At 50.7% G+C, this 20317-nt stretch overlaps 1 long non-coding RNA gene across 4 annotated transcripts in view; it reads left to right on the top strand.

The window, feature by feature from the left end:
* Positions 1-20317, top strand: part of LOC135203103 (uncharacterized) — a 258246-nt gene that overhangs the window by 177076 nt on the left and 60853 nt on the right. The window contains exon 1 of one of the 4 annotated variants that reach the window (XR_010311863.1): positions 8-52. The exons of the other annotated variants lie outside the window; for them this stretch is intronic. This is a non-coding gene — a long non-coding RNA (uncharacterized LOC135203103). Of the gene's footprint in view, positions 1-7; positions 53-20317 lie in introns of those variants that run through there. 4 annotated transcript variants of the gene reach the window in all.

Consider the following 20317-nt stretch of genomic DNA (forward strand, 5'->3'; position numbering starts at 1 on the left):
CATAGGCTAGTTAATATATCATTTACGACAGTTTAGGGTCTAGGCCTCTAGGGTAAGCTAAGCCTTCGCTTTACTGTCTATCAGGGCTTTCAGTATATGGCTACATTGCCGTAACCAAGGCCCGTCAAGGTACTAGACTAAACAATAAGGTTTAACCCAAGGATCATGTCATCCAGACGTGGCTTATGAAGCATGCTGCAGATTTATCTTCCTGTAATTAAATATTGGTAGATCTGAGCCCTTTTACCGCGGCGAACTAGCCTATGACAGTTGACCTTTTACTATGCAGTTTTACCTCCTGAACAAGAATTTAAAATAATTTTTCGGTCGGTTGTAATTAACCTCTAATTTACCTTTGAACTCTATCCCACGGTAAGGGGGACCGATGGGAATGCGGGGTTCTGGGTGGGGTAAAACACTTGGAAGGATTATGCCATTCAACTGTATCTTACGGGAATGCTGGGTTTTGGGTGGGAGGGTTTTTTTTTTTTTTGGGGGTAAAACACTTGGGGGAGGATTGGTGTGTTATGGATGTTGGGGGTTGGGGGGGGGGCGGATTTGTAGGGGTTACATGTATTTAACCAATCATGTTGCATTATTAACCCTACGTTGCGGTAGGAGGTTTTTGGGGATTCATGCATTGTTATTTATAGGTATATCTTTTCCTCATTTGTTTTGTAATTGTGTAATCTTATTTCAAGCTTTTATTACTGTTCCGTTTATCTTCGTATTGTTTAATATGTGCTCTGACTTGCTCTCACTTCATAATGTTGCCTTCTATATCTTACAATATTATGTTACAATTGAGGGCAGGCCACTGAAAGTCTCCTGAGGGGTGGGACTAGAAGGCGGTTTTAGGACGTTTCGAGACTTTTCTGTCAATGACGTGAAGTTGATTGTATTACATTTTTCGTGAAACTAGTATTACATCATTTTATTTTACAGGCACCCCAATGTACACATGCATTTTTTCTCCCTTCTTTTTTCTATATTCACCTTTACATGCCTGTCTGACCCGTAACAATTTCTTGGATGATATTTTACTTATAATATTTACTTTCCTATATCTTTTTGGAGGGGGGGAGGGGGTGGGGGGGGGTTGTTGTTTAAGTTACGGGAGACAACCTCCCCCCCCCTTCCCCATTCTTGTAACACATTGTACTAGGTTAGGTTAGAATCCTTAACCATATGTTACACTGCTAACATTGTTTTTTATTTAGAGGGGGTGTATGGGGTGGGGGGCAGTCAGGTAACATGTTCTACTTGGTTAGGTTACTATCCTAACCTTTATGTTACATTTCTAAGATCATCTTCCTTTAAGGAAGGGTATGGGGGGGCTCTTCCTCCCCGGTCGTCGGGTAACTCGTTCTACTAGGTTAGGTTGGTTAGGTTACGATCCTAACCTATATGTTACACTTCTACGATTGCCTTCCTTCAAGGGGGGTACTGGTGGGCGGAGCCCCCTCAGTCAGGTAACTCGTTCTACTAGGTTAGGTTAATTTAGGTTAGGGTGGTTTGGTTATGATCCTAACCTATATGTTACACTTCTAAGATTGCCTTCCTTCAAGGGGGTTATGGTCAGGTAACTCGTTCTACTAGGTTAGGTTGTTTAGGTTACGATCCTAACCTATATGTTACACTTCCAAGATTGCCTTCCTTCAAGGGAGGTTACGGGGGTCCAAGCTGCCTCAGCCCCCCCAGTCAGGTAACATGTTCTACTAGGTTAGGTTACTATCCTAACCTGTATGTTACACTTCTTCTAAGATTGCCTTTCTTTAAGGGGGCTATGGGTGGTGGGGGGAGGCGGAGCCCACTGGTTAGGTTACACAATTTTTCTTAAGTTCAATCACCCCCTGAACTGGCCACTCTGATCCTTGAAACTTGATAATTTGTTCCGACACGGCATACAAACCTTCGCTCTTTTACAATAGGAAGGTACTAGCGGCAGCTGGATAGGTCGTAAGCTTTCGAACAGGGGTTCGGTAGTTAACTGCTTGTCCGACAGGCGCGCTGCGGCGCGACTGGGAGGTAAACAAATCACTTTTGCTTTCGGCCTCACAGCGAGTGGACGTGTGTGTTGACGCTCTCTGCCCGCTTCTCGTCGTTTGCTTTCTTGAGTATATGGTTGTGTTTGTGTATGAAAGAATTCATTGTAAGTACAATCATTTCTCTCTTTTCATATTATTTGAAGTGTTATTGATTAATGATGGATTCTCCTCGCCTCGCTACCCCACGGAGACTATGCTGACGGGTACCGAAGGGCGTAAATGCGGGAAGTTCCGCTCTTTCCCGGAGATAGACCCTCATATTTTGTGTGCTCGGTGTCGGGGGCGCGAATGCACCCGAGCCGAGCCATGTGATGTTTGCAATAATTGGTCGGAGGCGCAGTGGACTTTGTATGAGGGCAGGAAGAAGCGAAGGCCTGCAAAGGAGTCGTCGGAAAGCTCTCCCGCGACTCCTTTGGTGACGGACACTTCGTCTTCTTTCCTGCCGCCCGCTCAACTTCCACGTATCGCGCCTTCCCCTTCGGGGGGGGTTTCTAGGTCCTCTCCTCTCCTGACTTGTCGAGTGTGGAGGAGGGCGCTAGATACCCTGACGTCGAGTTGTACTCTGGGCCTATCCTATCGTTCGTCTTCGCGCGAACGGTAGAGGATCCCCCTAATCACCCGACTTTTTGCCTCCTCAGGTGCGGTTGCCGCGAAGGATGACCTCGGACAGGTGTGGGCATCGTTGGGGTTGGGGCTGCAGGGCGTGCCGAGTGTCCAGGGGCTGCTCTACCATCTCGCTGGCTCCGTGGCGGTCACCCATGCTACGGTGCACGACCACCACCACGACCCTTACAACACCCGGCTACGCTTCACCTCCTCACCTGGTGTACACCCCGCACGCGGTCTCTGTGACACCCACTACATCGGTGCAGGGGCCAGTCGCCGTACCTCGGGGGAGTGTGATTGCCGCCACCTGGGTTTGCCGTGCTGCCTGGCCAGCGGACCGGACTTGTTCGTGTGCCCGAAGAGCTCGCCCCTGGACCTCCCACCGGTACCTAGGATGTCTGTGCCGCTGGTCCGCCCATCTGGACCGCCTACACAGTCTGCCGTACCTGCCGTACCTGCCCAGCTGCTGTCCACGGAGTGACGTTGACCACTGCTGCCGTTCCTGTACCTGCTCCTGCTGTCTCTCTGCCGTTCCTGTGATGCCTGCACCTGCTGATGTTGTTCCTGTTCCTGGCGCCGCTGCTCCCGATGCTGATCTGTTCGGAACAGGTGCGTCCGGGGCCCTGTTGCTTCGGCAACAGCAGCCCCGGCTCCGCTCTGGATGACAGATCTGACATCGGTCCTGAGGAGGTTGACGAAGAAGAAGAAGAAGAGGAGGAAGGTGTCGTCGTCGTCTTCATCGTCTTCTTCGTCGTCGTCGTCGTCTGCCGCCTCTTCCCCTTCTTCTTCTAATGGCTCCCCGCCGAAGAAGAAGAAGGTCGCCTCCCCCCCCCCTAAGAAGTCTCCTTCGGGAACCTCTAAGGGCCGTCTCGCTCTGGTGAGACGGGGGGTTCTTCTTTGCTGGTCACCCTGCTCCTTCGGGGGCAGGACCCGTCTCTTCTTCCGCAAGGAAGAAGACTACGGGGACCAGAGGAGTGCCGGCTAACACCGGCACTTCCTCACCTGCTGTCAGTGGTTCGGCCACAGCAACAGGGTCCGTCTCGGCCTCTCGTTCGCGAGAGGTACCGAGTGTACGGTCGCCTAACAGCGGCCGTACAGCCAAGAACCAGACCTCTGAGTCCGCTCAGCGTCAGGTTCACGGCACGGAGCGGAAGACTGGTGACAGCCGCTCACGCGACTCTCTCACCCGACCAGCTCTCGCTCTCGCGGCGAGCAGCTGGCTACCCGGGCGGACGTGACGGTCCATGACCGGCCACGGGCTGAGGCTGGGAAGAGGTCCCCCCGTTCGCCGGCCCACCAGCCACGGCTGGTACCAGCGAACTGACGCACCGTGAGGATACGCACCGATCTCACCGTGACAGTGGAGCTCGCCGGTCGCCTGACCGTCACTCTTACAGAGAGCGATCGGGTACGGCGACCAGCACCAGCTCCTCTGACACACGAGACCGGGGCCGCTGTTCTCGGTCCAGCCGGTCTCCACAGCGAGACGGCTCGACTAGGTCTGCAGCTCGATCGCCACCGCGGGTTGGCGATCGCCTGCAGTCTTCCAAGCCCGCTGGTTCTGCCAGCGAGCGAGGAGGGAGCGTCAGGTCTGCCTCTCCCATACCTTCAACCTCCTCGGGTTTACACCGGGAGGGGCGAGGTAGGTATTGAGAGTGATCGTGAGGGGTGCGCCCCTCAGGATCCCACCACGTCGTCGTACGTACCAGGCACGGTTCTCGGGCCGGCCATGGTCGTACGCACAGGTGGTTGGAGGAGACCGAGAGGGGGTCTGTCGCTGTTCCTCCCCTTGAGGGAGGAGGGTCCTCGGGAGATGCTCCTGTTTGAGGGACTGGACGGTCCGACTCCGCAGGACGCAGTCACTCCTGAGATCCAGAGGAACTTTGCCGAGGTTATTGCGCTGATTCGTCAGCACAACGACCTCGGGGAAGGATCGCCGCTCCCACCATCCGAGCCCACGTCCCGGCTCGAGTCGTTCTGGGGTGGGGCCCGAAGAGGGAACCCAGACCGACGGTGGGTTTGCCGCGTTCTGAGCTTGCGGACTCAGTGCTGGACCAGGTTGAATCGCTTGTCTCCGGACAAGACGGTTCGCTCAAGTCTGGCAGGTCGAGCAAGCTGCTTCCACCTCCTCTGCTGCGACAGCGGCGTTTTTTTACGTGCCATCTGAGACCCGATGCCGCCCAAACAGGTGAACCCGGAGTTAGCCAGTCTGACTCCGGGTGTGTCTCTGCAGCAGCTCCTGTCCGAGAACCTGTGGTTCTCGCAGCAAGAGGCACTCGGCCTGGAATCTACTGCCATGGCAGCTTTCCAGGCCGTCTCCTGGCTAGATCTGTGGTCCCTCACAGTATCTAAGGTCGCAGCCAACTCCGGGGGAATTTCTCCCGAAGATGACTCGGCCTTTAGGAGACTTTGCCAGTCTGGGGAAGAGCCATCTCCTTCCTTGCCCACCAGACGGTGAACCTGTGGGCCACCTGGTTCTCCGACGTAGGGACGCTGTCCTTACTCGAGTTTCCAGGGCGGCTGGGCGTGAAGCGGCGTTGGGACTCCACAACGGACCTTTACGGAGTTCCACGTCTCTCTTCCCAGGAGAGATGGTGGACGCTGCGGTGGACAGACGCGCACTGACGACAGTGACCGTCTGGTTCACCAGGCAGTTCGAAGGCTTCTGGGCAGCCTCGGACTGCGGCCAAGCCAAAGAGCTCGGCTAGCGCTTCCACGGTGGCTAAGACGGTAGTCGCGTCGAAGCCAGGGGAAAGACTCTGTCTTCTTCGACTTCTGCAAAGGGGAGCCGTAACCAGCCCTCCTCCCAGCCCTCCTTCTCCCGAGGAGGCTCTGGGAAGAAGTCGAAGAAAGGGGGAAACTCTAGGGACGGCGTTCCCCCTCACCTGCTGCCGGAAGTGGGGGGGTGCCTGGCCAGCCATTGGGCAACTTGGCAGCGCTACGGCGCCGAGACCTGGATTGTAGATGTCCTTCGGGAGGGATATCTATTACCCTTCGAATCTCGGCACCCCTCACCTCCAACCCGGTCCAACAGCAGTCGTACGTTCCAGGGTCATCGAAGGACGTAGCATTGAGACAGGAGATCAAGACCATGCTGAGCAAGAGAGCTGTAGAAATCGTCACGGATCAGTCACCGGGCTTTTACAGTCGACTCTTCCTGGTGGAAAAGTCTAAGGGAGGCTGGCGCCCGGTGATAGATCTCTCTCCCCTGAATCGGTTCGTTCGCCAGACCCGGTTTCACGATGGAGACGGCACGTTCCGTGCTCGACTCCATCAGGGAGAAACGATTTCATGCTTTCAGTGGACTTGAAGATGCGTATTTCCAAATACCCATTCATCAGTCCTCCAGAAAGTACCTCCGCTTCATCCTCGACGGGACGGTGTACCAGTCAGGGCACTTTGTTTCGGTCTCTCAACCGCCCCCACAGGTGTTCACGCGAGTGTTCACTCTGGTGTCTGCTTGGGCCCATTCGCACGGGATAACTGATACGGTCTGATGAGGTATCTCGACGATTGGCTAGTCCTGGCGAGCTCCCGCTCGCAGTTGCTACAGGACAGGGATCGACTGCTCGAGTTCTGTCGCGATCTGGGGATCGTTTGTGAACTTCGAGAAGTCCGATCTCGAGCCCAAGCAGAGGATGAAGTACCTGGGTATGCTGATCGCACGGTAGCAGGGCGAGTCTTCCCCGCAGACTCGCGGATCAGCAGATTCAGGGAGGCAGCCAACCAGTTCCTGTCTCGGCAGGAACAGGTAGCTCAGCGATGGCAAGTCGTGATCGGACACCTGTCGTCACTCGAGAAGTTAGTCCCTCACGGGCGTCTTCACCTGCGGTCTCTTCAGTGGAGACTAAAGGAGAGTTGGTCACAGGCGACGGATCCCCCAAGCTTTTCCAGTGTCACTGACACCGGAGGCGAGGCAGGACCTAGCCTGGTGGCTGGACGACAGGAACCTCTTAAGAGGAGTGCCTCTGCGCACTCCCCCCCCGGACATGCAGCTGTTCTCAGACGCATCGACCGAGGGATGGGGAGCGCGACCTGGAGGAGTTGCTGACTTCAGGAGTGTGGGCGAGAACGACAAGCACCTTCACATCAATGTACTGGAACTCAAGGCAGCGTTTCTCGCTCTCCAAGAGTTCCAGGACCGCTTGATGGGACACTCAGTGGTGATGATGTGCGACAACACCACGGTAAGTGGCCTACGTCAACAACAACGGCCTAGTGTCTCTCCCGTTGTACCAGTTGACTCGGCAGGTGCACGAGTGGGCCGAGGCACACTCAATAGAGCTGTCGGCACGCTACATTCCAGGGAAGAGGAATGTAGTAACAGACACGCTCAGCCGTCGGGATCAGGTGATAGGGACCGAGTGGTCTCTACACCAGGACGTGGCGGAAAGGCTCTTCGACCTGTGGGGGCGACCAGTCGTGGATCTGTTCGCCACCCGGCACAACAGAAAGCTTCAGGTTTTCTCTCAGCCGTGCCGGACCCATGGGCAGCTGCAGAGGACGCTCTTCAACGCCCGTGGGGGACAACCTCTTTGCGTCTATGCCTTTCCCCCGTTCAGCCTGATTCGCAAGGTGATCAGTTCGAGCACTGGTCACCCCGAATCTCAGGATGATCCTGGTGGCTCCCAAATGGCCACAGGCCATTTGGTATCCGGACCTGCTGGCTCTTCTCGCAGGAGAACCGAGAGAGATTCCCCCTTGGCACAACCTTCTCGCCCAGCCACACGTCGAGCGCGGTACCACCGAGCAGTCCCAGTCCATACGACTTCACGGCTGGCTGTTATTCACCATCTCTTGCGAACGAGAGGCTTTTCTCGTAGCGCAGCAACAGAGATGGCTGGAAACGTCCGTCAGTCCTCTGCAGCTGTGTACCAGGGGAAGTGGGCCGTCTTCTGTGGTTGGTGTCGTAGACGGGGTCTATCCTCTCAGAGCCACTCTTCAGCAGGTAGCGGATTTCCTCGTGTTTCTTCGCCGAGAGAAGCTCCTCTCAGTCCCCACAGTCAAAGGATACAGAGCCGCCCTGGCTCTCGTCCTGAAACTGAGGGGATTGGACATCTCGAACTCGTTCGAGATCTCCTTGCTTATGAGGAGCTTTCGAAAGGGTCTTGCCCACCCAGGAACTCAGGCCCCCTGCGTGGGATGTTGACTCTCGTCCTTAGGAGTTTGACTCGAACACCTTTCGAGCCACTCCGAGAGTCGTCAGAACAGGGATCTGACCCTCAAGACCCTCTTCTTGCTGGCCCTGGCATCGGCGAAGAGAGTAGGGGAACTTCATGGTCTTTCCTATGATGTACGACACTCCAGGGGATGGGGATCTGTGACGCTCGATTTCGTCCCGAACTACGTTGCGAAGACTCAGAAACCGTCGGTCCCTGACGACAGGTTCGAGTCTTTCACGATTCCCTCTCTAATGGACTTCACCGATAATGATGCGGATGAGATGCTGCTTTGTCCTGTGGAGGGCGCTACGGCGCTATCTGAAGAAAACTCGGACACCTCAGGCCTGAGTGTCGACGCCTCTTCGTTAGCACCGGGGTAACCAAGAAAGAAGTATCCAAGAACACTCTTTCATTCTGGCTGCGTGAGGTCATCAGGAGGGCGTATGAGGCTGATGGTAGTGACGACATCCGTACGTCCCGTCCGAGAGCTCACGAAGTCAGAAGTATTGGCCCCTAGTTGGCGTTTCGTAAGAACTTCTCCAGTGGCGCAGGTCCTGAAAGCAGGTGTCTGGTCTAACCAGACTACCTTCACCTCCTTCTACCTTCGGGATATTGCCCACAGGTCCTTGGATACCTTTTCCTTGGGACCCGTGGTGGCTGCTCAACAAGTTGTGTAGCTAACCCAGACCCTCGCAGGCTGAAACAGCATCGAGTCCTGGTGTGACTGTGTGGATGGATGTGTGAGTGAGTGAGTGACTGGCTCCCTCTTCCCATCTTTCCTCCTCCTCTACCTGTGGGCAGAGGGCCACGGTCGTCACTACGCTGGATGAGGACGAGATGCAGGTGAGCTATATGACAGAGCCCCATTCCTATCCTTTCACTAGGGATAGGAGCAGAATATCCACCACTTCCTCCTAAAACAAGGGGGGGGGAAGTGGATGCCTACAAGAGACAAACCCATGACTTTATAGTTTGCTCCTGTACAGGAACAAGTTTCTTACATTGCTGGTACGAAGAGATACGCTTGCCTCTCTCTTAGACTCGGTCCAGAGGTCCTGGACCTTTGATCCTGCGGTGACACCCCCGATCAATCGGTCAGAGGCTTGGATCCCTCCCTCGCTCTTACGACCAGGGAGGCTTCCAAGGTTGGTCGAACGACCAGTCTGTTCACAAAAGACTCAGATTCCACCCACCAAGAAGTGAGTCTTCCTATTGTAAAAGGACCGAAGGTTTGTATGCCGTGTCGGAACAAATGACAATTTGTCCAAAATTGCATTTTTCCTAACTATACAAACCTGAGGTCCTTTTACACATAGTCCCACCTCATGCCACCCCTCACTCTGCAGTTTTTGCTTGGGCCAAAAGCAAAAGTGATTTGTTTACCTCCCAGTCGCGCGCAGCTGCGCGCCTGTCGGACAAGCAGTTAACTACCGAACCCCTTGTTCGAAAGCTTACGACCTATCCAGCTGCCGCTAGTACCTTCCTATTGTAAAAGGACCTCAGGTTTGTATAGTTAGGAAAAATGCAATTTTGGACAAATTGTCATTTTTCATTGCAATATTTTTTATTTTAATAATAATACACGATCTTTGGTTTCATAAACATAAAAGTAGCTATGTTTTGGTTTCATAAACCTAAAATAAGCTATGTTTGTACGATTTCACTCAACATTTGTCAACTTCAATTACCCCAAACAGGCCTCCTTCATTTCCTATATTTGTCCACCCCATTACAAGACAGTGTTCGTGTTTTTTTTCTTTTTCACAAACATGAATATTTAACCCCCACCCCATCCTCCCTACCCTGTTTCGTGGTCTCCGTCCCCCTCCCCCTCCCCCCCCCCCCCCCCCCCCCCACCCCCCCCCCCCCCCCCCTTCCTCCTGACAAGCTTGCTAGAGCCTAGTGTCTCACTTCACTTATCAACCAGCACGATGGCGGAAGAAGTCCCTGGCACCTCCACCTCCTCCGGGCCCATTACTAACTCTACTCTGCCCCGTACATGTGTTAACTGATTCGTTAGTTATAAGGACTTTTCGGCTCATTACTCGGGGCAGTATGAAAGGTTGGTAATATACTGTGAAGATCACAGACTTTTGAGGAAACAGGCCTCTTGCCCTCATTGTGGCAAGAGTTGTATACTTGACCTGCAAAGGAAGGGGTTCAGGTAACATTTAATATTTGTTTATGTTTGAGTGCTACCACATTATATTTTACAAATCTAAAGTAGGTTAAACATTCGGAAACTCGGAGGTTTGCAAACTGATTCGAAGGACAAGCTTTTAAGTTACCTCCCTAGGTAGACATCTGCACACTTGATCATTCTCCATAGTGTCTTGCACATTTAACATTTGTATTTTCTTTCGAATTAGTAGCTCGGCTTGCCCTTATTGTGAATTTAGTTTTTCTTAATTTTGGTCTAATTAGAGCATACTTTCCCTTGGTTTGATGATAGAATAAGCCAGCCATGTGTTGACACGGAGACTTGGTCCTAGAACTGTCTGTAACTTAGTCTATGTGTTGAAATAGTAAAATTTCACCACTTGACCTGTTGATTCAGATAGTTAAGTTTCACAAAATCCGAATCTGTCAAAAGAATGGCTGTGTAAACGAACGGAACATTTTCCCGTAGCGAATGGGGCATGAAGAGGAACATATTAATGTAGCCTATAAAGGGATTTTGACGAAGGAAAAATCTATTTCTGGGTGATTGGCTCGTGTCCCCCTGCCCCCTGGAAATATCCTAAGTTCATTATTTCTAGGTAAATTAATCCTAATATTACCAGAGAAAAAATAAATCAAGAAAATGTCAGTTAAACTGACTCGCTCACTCTATAAAAGAAGTGTCGGTATGGTAACAGGGGCGAGTGAGATCACTACCACGAGTCATTTACCATTTAGACCTTCCATCACAAAATCCCCCACCTGAGAGAGCTGATACCAAAGGGTGATGCGTCCGCTACTACTACTACTACCGACGCCAAGCGGAGAGAAGCGCCTCTAGCGGCCATCCTTTATAAATGGTCATCTTGTCCTGCAGGGTGGGTAAGGAAAAAACAGGGTGGGTTTCACAGGGCGACACGAGCCAATCACCCAGAAATAGATTTTTCCTTCGTCAAAATCCCTTTTCTGGGCTCAGCGCGTGTCGGCGCCTGTGAAATAGTACCAGAGAAACAGACAAGATGGAAATAAAAAGGTCAAAATGAAACAAAATTGTAAAAAGATTGGTATATAATATAAGTGGAATCAAAGAAACCAATTACACTATATTAACATAAAGTACTTAAAATTAGCTTAAACTAAATAATGGTAGTACGAATAAAGTATAATGGTAATCACAATAGTATATAAAGATTCACAAAAATTAATAGGTATTTACAAATATACAAACACATTGTGTTCTACCCTAGCATAAAAATAAGGTAGAGAGACTGAAGCACATTTTATTATGCGTAAAGTGGTGGGTGCCCCTAGCAAAAAAATAAGGGCAGTCCACCAATAAGATCCTAGCGGCTAAGGCTAGAGTACCACGAAGAGCATAGCAGTAGGGTGAGGCGTGTTGGACGAGGTAGGTAGAAAGGAGACCTGGATCTCATACTACAACTACGTGCAGAATCAGGGGAAACTATGTTTCCCGCTGCTACTGCTGAAAATTTTAATGATTCCAAGGACTTCAGGTAATGACGTTTAAAGACTGTCGGTGATTTCCATCCAGTATACTTTTTAAGATCCTCAAAATTCATATGTTGGTTAATTAATTGAGGTAGCTACTCCTCTGATATCATGTGCTTTGGAAATGATTCAGGGTTGGCTTGTTTAATGAAGTAAAGGATCTGCTGTCTGATTCCTTTAACTGATAAAGTTCCACCCTTTTCTCTCATAAAGAGAGGACCTGAGGATCTAGAGGATGTACGAGATAGAAAGGCTCTTAAAGTTAATACTGGGCAAAGGGAAGGATCTTGCGGAGTGGGATGACTTTCCAAGGGGCCCATCTTGCAAGAGGATCCTCATTTTTAGCTAAAAAGCTGCGATCCGGAGAAAGTTGAACTTACCCTGAGAAGAGATCTACGCGACCCGCATCTCTGGATAGAGCCGACAGTTCTGAAATTCTGGCTCCTGAGGCCAGACTTAATAAAAATACGTCTTTCTAAGTAGCATTATGAATGTGCAAGACGAGTTGTCAGTATCTGAGGCTAGTTTTGAGGACGTCATTAAGAACCATGAAACTGAAGTAGGCCTTTCAGAAGGTCTAAGTCTAGCACAGGCTTTGGGAATAGACGTAAAGTAAGATTCTGTTAAGTTTATTTGGAAACCCAAACTGAAAGATTTTCTTCAAAGCCGATTTTATTGGTAGTAATGGTGCTAGCTGCTTGTAAGCCTTTTTCAACAAGGATTCTGAAAAAGGATATAGCTAAATTAACTGTCATGGTTGTAGTGTTCGTTTCCTTCAGGAAGGATGCTAACTTTTTGACAGCTGAGTCATATTGCCTAATAGTTGATTCTCTTTTATCTGATTCCAGAAAAAGGATGTTTTGTGGATCAATGGTTAGCATCTTTTTTAGACGCAAACTTCATGAAGTCCATAAAGTTAGGGTCTGAAGAATTCCTGAGGAAGCGAACACAGTCCTCATTTGTACTGGTTTGCGACAGCTTGGGGTTGGGAATCCGTTGAGGCCGGAGACCCAACTCCAGAAGCAGAGGATACCAGTTGCTCTTTGGCCAGTCTGGAGCAATCAGGGCTACTAGCCCTTTGAAAGTCCTCAGTTTGCTCAGAACTTTCAAAAGAAGATTCACTGGAGGAAATACCATAGATTTTCTTCCATTGATTCCAATCTATCGACAGAGCGTCCGTGGCATAAGCCAGAGGGTCCAGGTTGGGGGCCACATAGCAAGGGAGCTTGTTGTTCGCTTGTGAGGCGAAAAGATCTACTTGGAGACCTGGAACACTCTGGCATATCCACTGGAATGACCTGTCGTCTAGAGACCATTCTGACTCCAGAGGGACTGACCGGGACAGTGCGTCCGCTATAACGTTTCTTACCCCTGCCAAGTGGGTGGCAGATAGATGCCATTTGTGCTTGTTTGCTAGAGCAAAGATGGCTATCATGACATGATTCACGTGTTTGGATTTGGCCGGACCTCCTCTGTTGATGCAGTGTACTACTACTGCACTGTCCAAAACTAGTCTTAGATGAGACTTCTTTGGGGGGGAGGAGTCTCTTCAAGGTAAGAAACACAGCCATTGCTTCCAGCACATTTATGTGGAGCTGGCGGAACTGGACGGACCAAGTCCCCTGAACTTGCTTGATTGAGAATATCCCCCCCAACCGGACAGGGAGGCATCCGTGTGAATGGTTAACACCAGAGGGGGATATTGAAGGGGTACTAACTTGGCAAGGTTCTTCACTTTTGTCCGGAGCTGGTTGCGAAGGATCTGTGGAATCACTGACAACTTGTCTCGAGACTTGGCGTTTGCTCTTGAACGCCAAACTCGATTTATATCTTTTCAGTCTTGCTTTCAGAAGGATGTCCGTCACTGAGGCAAACTGAAGGGAACCTAGGATTCTTTCCTGGTTTCTCCTTGAAGCTTGTTTGCTTTTGAGAAATTGCCTCACAGACTTGGCTATTTCTTTCCTTTTGACCACCGGAATTGACAGATTGTGGGAGGATAAATCCCATTGGATTCCTAGCCACTGGAAAAACGAGTCTCCGGAGTGAATCTGGATTTCGGTTTTGTTTATCTGGAACCCCAGATGTTCCAGGAATTGCACTACCTTCTTTGTGGCTTTGAGGCATTCCTCGACAGTTGGTGCCCAGATCAACCAATCGTCGAGGTACGCTACTACCATTATCCCTTGTGATCTCAATTGCTGGACTACTACTTCCGCTATTTTCGTGAATACCCTGGGGGCTACATTCACGTCCGAAGGGCATCACTTTGAAAGAGAACGTCTGATTTCCTAGTTTGAAGCTAGGAATGGACAGAAGTGTCTCGCTATAGGGATATGATAGTATGCGTCTGTAAGATCGATAGAGGTGGTGACGGCCCCACGGGGAAGTAAGGTCCGCACCTGCGAGATGGTCAGCATTTTGAAACTTGTCGCAACGAATGAAAGAGTTTAGCTTTGACAAGTCTAAGATTACCCTTCTTTTTGTTGAGCCTTTCTTTGGCACGCTGAGCAGCGTCCTTGAAATTTTAGATGCTTGACTCTCGCAATAGCTCCTTTCTGAAGGAGTTCCTCCGCATAATCTGTCAACTCCTTTGATGGTATCTGATAAGATGATTTGTTTGGTGGGGATCTTTGATCCACCTACAACCCAATCCTTTGGACACAATGCTCTGTGCCCATTTGCTGAACCCCCACTGTGACGGAAGAGGAACAGCCTCCCTCCTACCTGGGGAGCCTCACTGCTGTTGAGCGGGTTGACCTCCGCGCCCTCCTCTTAAGTGCTTGCCTCTTGCAGCTATTCCTGTTACCCTCGTTGGCGAAAGTGACCTCTCGCCCAAAGCTTCCCCTAGAGAACCTGTTAAATTGGTTGGAAGGCTTGGCTCTCATACATTGAGTTGAAAGCTGGCGAGACGGTGTATGAAGGCGAGGGCTAGTTTTGAGGAGACAACAGGAGGATGGGTTGAGTCTGTTTCGACGTCGAGGGGAGCCCCTGTTTGGGTAACTGGGACAGCTTGGACGAAGTGTTGCTGTTGCTGCTGTTTCTGGTATGGTTGGAACCTTCTACCAGTCTTCTTCAGTTTTCTTACCAGAAGCGGGGGGGTTCTCTTGCTTCCTTTGGATGAGATACCCCATCTGGCTCTAAGGCTCTGGTTAAGCCTAGCAGCCTCGTGATGTACCTCATTCACAGAAGCTTCTGGGAAGAGGTCCGCGCCCCACATGCTGGAAGCAAGAAGCCTATTAGGTTCATGCCTAATAGTTGCTTCTTGCAATACATGCTTTCGACAATTCCTTCTGGCGGTAAAAAAGTCGAAAGCATCAGCTTGAACTGACTGGAGCTGAGACTTAGCCAGTATCTTGAAGAGTGGTTCGGTGGCATATGAAAGGGCAGCCATCTCCGTGATGATAGGGGAGTTAAGTGACCTCCCAAATCTCGTACGGGCATCAAATTCTGCCTGAATAAGGCTATCAGGCAGTCTAGGAAGCTTCTCGCCAAACTGGTCCATCGCACAGTCTGGTTTCAGCTTCCCCACTGTGAAAGTGGCTGGCAAGTTCTCCCACAGTTCTCCGAAGGCAGGAAAGAGCGGAGATGTTGGTTCCGCCTCCCTCAATTGTGGAACGGGTTCGTCCTTAAGGACGGCCTGGAGAGTCGTTTCCACCATCTTTGTCGCAAAAGGAAGAGAAGCCTCCTCCTCCGTGGCAAAGATAGTGAAAGGGCTCTTGAATGCCTGGAGTTTGGTATTCGTACAATCCCAATCCTCCAGGCAGTGAACCCATTCCCTCTGTGCATGATCCCTACTGTATAGAACAGTCTCCCTAGAGATTTTGTCCTCTCTATTGAGGGCTGTTTCTGTCAGTCTGGCATACCCTATGAAAGGCTGAGTCAATCCGGGGGGTAGGACTCGAAGTCCTCAATCCTTCTTGTTTCCACACTCCGGAATGGAGATCATGCCATCCTTGAAGGGGCATAAGCTGCCACCCGCCAAGGATTATTCATAGAGAAAGCTGGCAGGGATTCATATGGAGGTAACTGGACCAAACCAGTACCTGCTACAGGGAAGTTCGCTTGTGGGGCCTGAGTCAGGCCAGCGAAACGGTCATCATGTTCTCTAACACGGTTAGAGAGGTCTTGGATTGACTGACCGGACTGATTAATGGTACTGGAGAGTTGAGCAAACATTTGCTCAAATCTCGTACCGAGAGAGCCGACCATCTCTCCCACTTGTTGCAAAACTCCTGCTGAAAAGGTGGTGGGATCAAAAGCACTAGGTCCCGCCACCCCAACAGGAGTAACCGGAGTGGATCCGGTGGATGCCGGAGAAGGCACTGGCTCGGCCGGAGCGCGGGCCTTCTCTTTAGAAGCCTTGCTTCTTGAGCTCTTTGAGTGAGAAGAGCTAGGCTTGGCCTTCACCGCATCGGCGTAGGATGTAGCAGGACTTCCGTGCCGAAGAAGACGACGACCTTTTTGGAAGTCGTCTTATGAAGGGTCTTCTGTTCTCTCTGTCCCTTCACTTTCTGGGGGGGGGTACAGAGAGAGCGGGTGAAGGCGAAGGGATCTCGGATCCGTGAAGCCTTGGAAGGATGACAAGAAGAAGGGACAGGGGAAGAAGATCCAGGGAGCGCTCAAAGTAGCCCTTGAGCGCCCGAAACACCTACCTCGACCAACAAGTCCTCGGCACCTACCGCCATTGGCTCAATGTTTAGATCCAGGTTTGCGACGTCCGGCACCGGTTCCTGCGTCGAGACGGACCCAAACGCCTGCTGCACCTCCTGCTGGATTGAGGCTATGAGTGGGGCTGCTGAGACGGGGTCGACATATCCCGTCGCCTTACCTCTGGGGAAGATCTGGATAGCCAATTTTTTATCCAAGATGTAAGGCTGACCCTTGGCGGCGTTTTTGCCGAAGCTGCCTACCCAAGCTTTCAGGGTTGCCAAGGTGACTTCTTTCACGGCAGCAGCCTGAAAGAGAAGGCGATATGAAGCCTCTAACGGCGGAGATACAGCTTAAAGTAGCTTAAAACTAAAGATAAACCATTGATTACAGGAAATTTGTCCAGGAATCTACTTACCCCACCCAAAAGCTGACTCACGAGGTCGTAGCAGATGGTGCATGCCTCAGGGTGCCAGACAATCATCCCGCCGTGGGATGATTGTCTGGCGTGGGTCCTGCATTCCTCATGGGCACAGGGGTCGTAAAGGACTGCATTGCAGCCTGGATCCTGGCAGTTAGTAGCCTGTAAGTGGAGGGTACATGAGTATCGGGGTTACACACTTACAGCCTAACATAGACTCCGCTGCATGCCGGAGTATGTAAGTTAGAGTAAAACTAGTGCTCCGCCGCAATACGTGTGGTTAGATAGGCGGTTGGTTGGGGTTCGCAGCGTACGCCGGAGACAAGAAAATGGTCCAACTAGGAGTGGTGAGGAGCCCACGAAACCACAACGGAGAACGACAGAGATAGTACGTGATAAAACTATAAATAAACAAATAAATTACAGTATCAGTAAGGGTATGTATCCTTATAGAATAAGACATGATTCCTTCGACTACTAGAGGAGTGCCCGGGTAAGAAAGCAAGCTCTCCTCCGGTAGCGGAAAAAGGATATACTAGCAGCTATATAGACCACTGGTAAATCCTCACCCGCGCTGGCGGAGCCAGAAACGACCGATAACCGAAGCGGGCCCCCCCAGCTTGAGCGGGGGCTCCGTCCGTTATGGTAGGGGAAGGGTAGGGAAGAGGGAGAGCATGTGGGAACCCCAGAGTGAACGCAGCGGGCGAGAGAGAGAGGGGGTGGCCAAACCCCCCCCCCCCCCCCACCCCCCCCCCCCCCCCCCCCCCCCCAACTACTACCCGTCGAGTACCCCGGTACCCGAGACAAAGTGGTCACCCTGGCCCCCAGCTGGTATGGGGCTCCTCTGGCCCCCTCAGAGGGAGAGGGAGGAAGGCTACAGTGGTTGTCATGACAACCGAGGAGGCCCGACCAGACCCCTCCCTACCACGTGGAAGGGAGGGAAGGGAGAGGGTAAGGTGCCTAATGGAACACGTGATCGGTGGTGGACCAGGACGCGTGAACCCAACTGTACCAACACACGGTACAAGGCACCTAGGCTACCCTAACACCCTAAATAACACTAATAAATAATAAATACATCGTAAAAGAATGGAAGGGACACTTGAGTAAAAGAGAAAGAAGCCCAGGAGGAGGCGAACTGATCCGAAGAGCAGTCGACTACTCGGAGCCAGCGGTAGCCAATGAAGACCAAGAGCTGGGATGCTGGGCGAGAGAAACACAGTATAGCCCTAAATACCAAACTAAAAGGTAAAAGGTATGGGCTGTGTACCCTAATTCTAAAATACGATGTAACAAGACGATGAACGTAAAATAAGAGCCCATAAGCATAAGATGTCCCAGTATGGGAGACTGGGAAATCTTAACAACACGAGGCGGCTCATGGCCGCCACGAGTCAACCAGGTGACCGTATATGACCTAAAAAACGGAAAATACTGGTCCCTGGAAGACTGAAATACAAAAATTATTACTTATCGGGCACTTAACTTAGCCGAAGCGATAACAGCACGTTCCATTGTGGAATAAGTAAATCCAAAATAGCAAAAACAACACGAGCAAAAGAATCACAACTGGCGTTGTCGAGCTAATTATAAAGGATGGCTGCTAGAGGCGCTGCTCTCCGCTTGGCGTCGGTAGTAGTAGTAGTAGCGGACGCATCACCCTTTGGTATCAGCTCTCTCAGGTGGGGGATTTTGTGATGGAAGGTCTAAATGGTAAATGACTCTTGGTAGTGATCTCACTCGCCCCTGTTACCATACCGACACTTCTTTTATAGAGTGAGCGAGTCAGTTTAACTGACATTTTTATTGTAGTGTCTTACCGAACAATTATACAGCCGTGATTTCCACGAGCGGCAGGATACTAAATTCAAATTTAGCGCGTAGGCGTCACCAACACTGGTGGTGATGACGTCATCTCCCTCCACTCGTGGGAGAACTAGGTACAACTGCCCAGGTGATCCAATTCTTTTCCTGCCGGCGTCCGGTGAACATCGGTGGTCGGTGCAGTTGGATGACTTTGCTTCGCTTTTTTCTTGTGGATTTGATCTTCGGAATTGGTGAAGTACTCTTTTTTGGCGTTGTTGTTATTTGCTTATTATTTAGGCGTTGCCATGTCGGATTCTAGTCCGTCGGGAGTTAGTTTTTGCATCTCAGGATGTAAAACTAGATTATCCAAGTTAGAGTATGATTCTCACACTAAATATGTTAAGTGTAGGGGACAGGTTTGTTCAGCAGATCGAACATGTAACGAGTGTAGTGATTGGACTGATTCTCAATGGAAGTTTTTTAGTTCATACTCGGAGAAATTAGCTAAAGACAGAATTAGAAAAGCAGCGCTTAGGGAAAGTAGACTTAGCTCTGCTTCGTCTTGCGATGCATCTGTTCCTTCTGTTTCTCCTCAAATTGTTATGTCTCCTTTAACTACACCTCCTATTCCTCCTACTAATCCCACTTCTCCGGCTTCCCGTGTAGTTTCTTCCGACAACCATTGCCAGTCTGGAATCGAGGTTAGATCAGAAAATTTTCGGTACTAGCAAATACGGTTTGCAACTTGGTAATTCAGTTAAGACGTTTTTTTGGAGAAAGCGGCTTCAGGTAAGAGTGTAGTTGAGGTGCGTCTGTCTGTCCTGACGTCTCCTAGACAAAGGTCACTGTCCAGCTCCCCCGCACCGGGAGTAAGACATACCGGAAGTCAAAGGGAGTCGATCGGGATTTGCCCACAGACAGGCGCCTCTCTTGTTGAGCCTGTTGCGCCTCAACAGGGCTCGGTTAAGCGTTGGAAAGGTGTTGCGGTCAGACGCCTTTCGAATGATTCAAGCGATTCGTCTCCGGTCGCGCGGCGCTCTTGGCGAGATTCGCCCGTTTCGCGTCCCTTAAAGAGGCGTTCAGGCGCCGATTCTTCGCCTCCTCCAGTCAAGCGGTATAAGGAGCCCGAGAGTAGGGTTGCGCCTCGGCCGTTAGTGCTCTTTCGTTCGCCTCAATCTGTGCCTTTTTCGGCTCCATCTACTAGTAGAGATTGTGGTTTTAGCGCTGTAGCTAGCAGTTCTAAGGGTGTTTTCTTTAGGCGCTTTCTCGTCTGTTACGCCTGATGCGCCTGTTTCGCCTCGAATTTCGGCGGCTCCGAGCGAGGCGCAAGTAGTTTTCCGCCTCCTGCTGAACATTTAGGCTCTTCCAAGCCTACGTTAACTGTTATGATTCGCCTCCCTGGCGCCTTTGCGCAAGCAGTTAGAGATGTTAACCAAGTGGATGAATGAGTCCAAGGGTGGTTCGAAACCTTCAGGATCCGGTTGTAGTTCCGTCTACTTCTTCGGCGGTATCGGAGAATGAAGAAGAAGTAGAGGAGGAGGATTCACATCACCTCTCGTGTTATTCACGTCTCCTTAGATTTCTTCTGGTATCTTATCCAGATTATTTTGAGAAAGCGGCTCTGCGCTCCCCAACTTCGACTTTTTTGATGAGGAGGAAAACTTCAGACCCTCTCCTCCCAAAACTTGTTCTATCTAAAGCGGTTAGACATTCGTTGAAAGAGACAGAGAAATGGATGTCTATGAAAAGAGACTTAGGGAAGGCTCTTTTTGCTTACCCTCCTCTAAGTTGCTTGTAAGAGGTATAGGTTTTATGTAACTGGGGAAGCTCCTTCTCTGGGAGTTTCTGCCTCCTCCCAGGGAGACTTCTCCAGTTTAATCGAAACTCCTCTAGAAGATCTGCTTTCGCCGCAGCGAAAGTTTTCTTTACAGCGCCTGAGTTGGACCACGTTGTAAAGA

Source organism: Macrobrachium nipponense, chromosome 33 (assembly GCF_015104395.2).
Source record: "Macrobrachium nipponense isolate FS-2020 chromosome 33, ASM1510439v2, whole genome shotgun sequence".
NCBI lineage: Eukaryota > Metazoa > Arthropoda > Malacostraca > Decapoda > Palaemonidae > Macrobrachium > Macrobrachium nipponense.